The sequence below is a fragment of the Trichomycterus rosablanca genome, chromosome 5 (genome assembly GCF_030014385.1).
Source record: "Trichomycterus rosablanca isolate fTriRos1 chromosome 5, fTriRos1.hap1, whole genome shotgun sequence".
NCBI lineage: Eukaryota > Metazoa > Chordata > Actinopteri > Siluriformes > Trichomycteridae > Trichomycterus > Trichomycterus rosablanca.
The window spans coordinates 9,562,115-9,568,114 of record NC_085992.1 but is presented as its reverse complement, the minus strand read 5'-3'; the positions used below and the strand labels follow the sequence as shown (position 1 = coordinate 9,568,114).

General features: G+C 41.7%; 1 protein-coding gene across 2 annotated transcripts in view; it reads left to right on the top strand.

The window, feature by feature from the left end:
- Window positions 1–558: 558 nt before the first annotated feature.
- The window catches only part of nin (ninein (GSK3B interacting protein)), a 40,930-nt gene continuing 35,488 nt past the window's right edge, over window positions 559–6,000 (top strand). For both annotated transcript variants that reach the window (XM_062994830.1, XM_062994831.1), the window contains exon 1: window positions 559–803. The gene's annotated coding sequence lies outside the window, so the exon portion shown is untranslated. The remainder of the gene's footprint in view (window positions 804–6,000) is intronic.

The following is a 6,000-nucleotide window of genomic DNA, read 5'->3' as shown; positions in this document are numbered from 1 at the left end:
ACGTTTTCAGTCCATCACAGGGTGCACACACACACACACACACACACACACTCACACTCGCGCGCACACACACACACACACACACACCTAGAGGGGCTTTTTAGTAACTGCAATTAACCTGACTTCATGTCTTTGGAGTTTTGCAAACTCGACACAGAAAGGACCCGGGCCGCTCCACTTGGGAATCGAACCCAGGGCCTTCTTGCTGTGAGGCAACAGTGCTACCTACTGAACTGCTGCATCTAAATCACTTACACCTAATTAACACATCAACACATAGTAAATGAGTGACTATATAAGTGTGTTTTGCCCTGTGATGGATTGGCGACCTGTCCAGGGTGTATTACCCACCGCGACCCTGACCAGGAATAAACTGTTCTTGGAAATGAAATTGATGAACAAACCCTGGATTCGGAGATCTTGCATTTCCAGCCTGCAGTGGCACAGATGAGCCGATAGAGGCGCAAGAGCATCGTACCGGCGTCCCTCCCCTTCCTCCCTCCTCAAGAGCTCTTCAAAATTTCCCTAAAGCTGGAATGGAGGCAGAAGCCCCTCGACTGGAGATGAACTGACATGCAGCTACGATCAACCAGCAGTTTGATGAATCTGTATAGAGAATAAAGTGAAGTGATCAGATTTAGACTGCTGTATTTCTACATGCTCGCTGGTTCCGTTAATCCGCGCTGTGAGGAGACGGTTCTCTGTTTCTCAACTTTTTGGACTGAACAATATAGAGCTGAGATTTGAAAAAGCTGGGAGAGGAATTAAGGAGCGTCTGTAGACCCTCACACTGAGACCAGTGGGTATGTTTTGGTCTTGTTTTTATTATATATTGTATTAAGTGAAACATGAACATGTGCATTGTTTACTTTAAACCGCTAATCTTCTCAGAGCAGGGAAAGATGTCGACTGAGCTCTTGATGGGCGCTACATTTAAAACTGAGTCGCCTTCCAGGCAGGCAAATGTAACAAAAGTTCTTAATCTTTATTGTTTTTATTTGTTAAAGAGTTCAGCAGGTGTAGTTCTGCTTTTAACACGATTTAACCGGAATGAAAAGCGGAACTCGAGGCCAAACGCCTCTGACCAGCTTGGTGATATGGTCAGTAGTTTGTATATAGCAACAGGAGGCTATGGCTTACATACTACCGTACTAACTAGTATGTGAAAATAGAACTTGTGTGTATTACTGTCTGCAATTTGGGCTACTATTTAGTATGGTAGTATGGTAGTATGGTTATGCATGTAGCATTTGTTTACTTTTTTACTGTGAAAAACGGGAAACTCTGATTCAAAATCAGATTAATTTCTACCTTTATTGTGATCTATAATCTGTGCAATTTTATTGAAAAACAAACCGAAATAGTTTAGAGGAAAAGTAATAAAAATAATAATAAAAACTAAAATAATGAGGTTGTATAAGTGTGCAAATGCTATTAATGTGATTGGTCAATTCAAACACAGATTAACCAATCACATTCAAACTCATCTTGTGACATCTGCCATCAATTAAAGTGTCTCATCAGCTCCTCTATTAGGACAGTTGTTCTAGTGCCATGGTCCACAAAGAGCATACAAAGTATAAAAGGCATCTCATGGTTGGGAGAAGGGTATTACATATACCTTAGAACACAGTGATCAACATGTGGATACAATATGGAAGATTTTTTTCATTGGTTTGGGGACAGTGGTAGCCTAGTGGGTAGAGCTTTGTGCTATCAACCGGAAGATTGGCTTTTCAAATCCTGGCTCTGCTATGCAGCCACTGTTGGGTCCTTGAGCAAGGCCCTTAACCCTGTCTGCTCCAGGGGCGCCGTACGATGGCTGACCCTGCGCTCTGACCCCAAACAAGCTGGGATATGTGAAGAAAGAATTTCATTGTACTGTACAACTGTATATGTATATATGACAAAGGATATCTTATCTTAACATGTGTCATGATCTGATCGTGACCTGAAGACCAAGGTTCAACCTTTTGGCCATAATTCCAAAAGGTATGTTTGGTGCAAAAACACGACTGTACAATACCAACAGAACATCATACAAACAGTGAAGCATGGTGGTGGCAGCGTTTTTTGGAACTGGGGTAGAGGTGCAACCACATTATTGTAAGATTTTTTTGTCCTTTTCCCTCCTAAAAGATTTCAGCTTGTTTTCTTGGTGGAAAGAGTTCTGACATGATTAATCTTGGTCTCTTTTTTTCAAATCACAAAAACCAGACATTGTAATATACAGGGGTTGGACAAAATAACTGAAACACCTGTCATTTTAGTGTGGGAGGTTTCATGGCTAAATTGGACCAGTCTGGTGGCCAATCTTCATTAATTGCACATTGCACCAGTAAGAGCAGAGTGTGAAGGTTCAATTAGCAGGGTAAGAGCACAGTTTTGCTCAAAATATTGCAATGCACACAATATTATGGGTGACATACCAGAGTTCAAAAGAGGACAAATTGTTGGTGCACGTCTTGCTGGCGCATCTGTGACCAAGACAGCAAGTCTTTGTGATGTATCAAGAGCCACGGTATCCAGGGTAATGTCAGCATACCACCAAGAAGGACAAACCACATCCAACAGGATTAACTGTGGACACAAGAGGAAGCTGTCTGAAAGGGATGTTCGGGTGCTAACCCGGATTGTATCCAAAAAACATAAAACCACGGCTGCCCAAATCACGGCAGAATTAAATGTGCACCTCAACTCTCCTGTTTCCAACAAGAACTGTCCGTCGGGAGCTCCACAGGGTCAATATACACGGCCGGGCTGCTATAGCCAAACCTTTGGTCACTCGTGCCAATGCCAAACGTCGGTTTCAATGGTGCAAGGAGCGCAAATCTTGGGCTGTGGACAATGTGAAACATGTATTGTTCTCTGATGAGTCCACCTTTACTGTTTTCCCCACATCCGGGAGAGTTACGGTGTGGAGAAGCCCCAAAGAAGCGTACCACCCAGACTGTTGCATGCCCAGAGTGAAGCATGGGGGTGGATCAGTGATGGTTTGGGCTGCCATATCCTGGCATTCCCTTGGCCCAATACTTGTGCTAGATGGGCGCGTCACTGCCAAGGACTACCGAACCATTCTGAAGGACCATGTGCATCCAATGGCGGTGCCGTGTATCAGGATGACAATGCACCAATACACACAGCAAGACTGGTGAAAGATTGGTTTGATGAACATGAAAGTGAAGTTGAACAACTCCCATGGCCTGCACAGTCACCAGATCTAAATATTATTGAGCCACTTTGGGGTGTTTTGGAGAAGCGAGTCAGGAAACGTTTTCCTCCACCAGCATCACGTAGTGACCTGGCCACTATCCTGCAAGAAGAATGGCTTAAAATCCCTCTGACCACTGTGCAGGACTTGTATATGTCATTTCCAAGACGAATTGACGCTGTATTGGCCGCAAAAGGAGATACTAATAAATTATTGTGGTCTAAAACCAGGTGTTTCAGTTATTTTGTCCAACCCCTGTATATACTAGGGATGTCCCGATCACGTTTTTTTGTTCCCGATACCGATCCCGATTATTAATTTTGATCCCGATCCGATACCGATTCTCAAACCGATACTTGTATTTTCTAGATATTGTAATGATAAGAACTAGATAATACTGTTCACACAGTGCACACTTCAAGTACATTACAATTATTCAAATTAATCCAGTGTATATGTTTAACAACTAAATAGCTCTGCAGTGCTGTGGGGAAAAATGCTGCATCCAAGCTATTGGCTTAATGTTTTTGTATTTTTACAAAATCAATCAAAATGAGTGAGATAATTAGTTTTACTTTAAACTTTACATTCAAAGAAAAAAAATGTTTAATGCATTGATACACAAAAAATGAACAGAAATCTGTGTAGCAGCTTAACTTGAATATAAGAAAAAAAGTTACTTAAAAGCATTACAGTAAAACCTGAATACCAAAATAAAATGGAAAGGCTCTTTTGTTATGAAGGAAAGCCAGTTTTTAAAGTGCTTGTATTGTGACAATGGTTTGATGGACGTTTGTACACGAAGTGAGTGTGTTTTGACCCTTTAGGCCTTCCATAGAACATGAAATAGCGTGCTTGACTCAACTGTCGGCTATTTGGTACCGTAACAGAAGAAGTTAATAAAGTGTTCTGCTCCCGACAATATGTGAATATACTGTGCATTTATTTCTTTATTAAACGAGTGCATCACTATGTTGTTTTGTAAACCGGTGTGATCCTTAACTCACACACACTCTCACACATGAACGCAGCTCTGCTCCCACCGCCTCGTGAAACGCTCACACTGCAGACGTTACACTTCACTGTTGGACTTGTTTTACTTTTCAATTTCCACACAGCGGACATGCTGACGTAACACAAAAGATCGGGATTAAGATCGGGTTTAGTAAAGCCGATTCCGATCAATTTAAAAATGCCTTGATCGGCCCCGATCCCGATCTTTGAGATCGGATCGGGACATCCCTAATATATACCTATATACATACACATATATACACACACACACACACACACACACACACACACAAGGTAGAAAAGCTTGGTTTAAAGAAACTCCAGTGGCCTGCACAAAGCCCTGTCCTTAATCCCACTGAATAGCTTTAGAATGAACTGGAATGTGAATTTTGGCTTTCTTGACAATCAGTGGCCATTTACATTTACATTTCTAGCATTTAGCAGACGTTTTTATCCAAAGCGACTTAGTCTAAGCAATTGAGGGTTAAGGGCCTTGCTCAAGGGCCCAACAGTGGCAACCTGGCAGTGGTGGGGCTTGAACCAGCAACCTTCTGCTTACTAGTCCAGTACCTTAACCATTAGGCTAGAACTGCCCAGCCATACACATTTCTGACTTAATGGCCACAAATTCCCACAATGAGAAGTCTTTACAGAAGTGTCTGTTTTTTAGCTGAGAGGATCACATAGTGGTCACTCTGTTTTAATACAATTTGTTTTTGAAATAGGATGTCCAACAAGCTTGTGGTCATGTTTATTACTTTTGCCTATTGTCCGTCCAATAGCATCGGAGGTGTGAGTGGTAATGGGCTTGCATCTTTCTGATTACTAGTCGAGTACCCTAACCGCTAAGCTAGCACTGCCCTGTATTATCTCAGTTACAAGATTTTATGATGTGCTGCACCTTATTTTGCTGTGACGTGTAACAATGTAGCATAATAATAGCAGTACAGATGTTGCAGATTTTGTGATTATGGGTTCTAACCATGTGCGTTACACCACTGGTGCAGATAATGTTGCCACTAGTACTTGAGTTTTAAATTAGCAGCCAGTGTGTTGAGGTTTGATTTGGCGAGTCACTGATTATTATTCATCATGTCTGTAGAGTGAAGAACTGGGGAGGCAAGGGGGGATGTCAGCAGTAGCAGCAGGGTAGGAGTCACAACAAAGGGCATTTGCTGTCTCCAAACACACAGACATCAGACATGATGAGTGGATTTTAAGACCCAGCTGCTCCTCTGCAGATTCATCACCATCAGTAGTACTTGAAACAAGCTGAGAGTGGCCAGGTGTCTCTTTATTTAGCACACACGTGTTTGGGCTTAGACCCAGAGAAAAACCCCCTCTACACACCTGTAGGGTCTCACACACCCCTGCAGGGATTCCCACTGGTTTAAATGAGGTGAAGTGAAATATTATGTTTATTTGTATTTATCGTTTCTGGTATTTTGGATATAATGTATAGGGGGTGGCACAGTGACTTGGTGGGTAGTACTGTCACCTCAAAGCAAGAAGGTCATGGGTTCAGTTTCAAATTACATTTATTTAATGTTTAACAGCTGTTAATGTTAACATGTGCTAATACAGCTTTTTTGTCATAAATACACATCTGATTACTTAGAGTAACGAAATGAGCTCCTAAGGGTTTGGCAAAAAAGCATTAATAGCCTAGTATTGATCCAATATCATGTATCTCGCATCATTTTGTACAAAGCAATTTTATGCCAAAAATGTGCATGATCCTAATGCAAACCACAATAACAAAGTTTATATTTTCT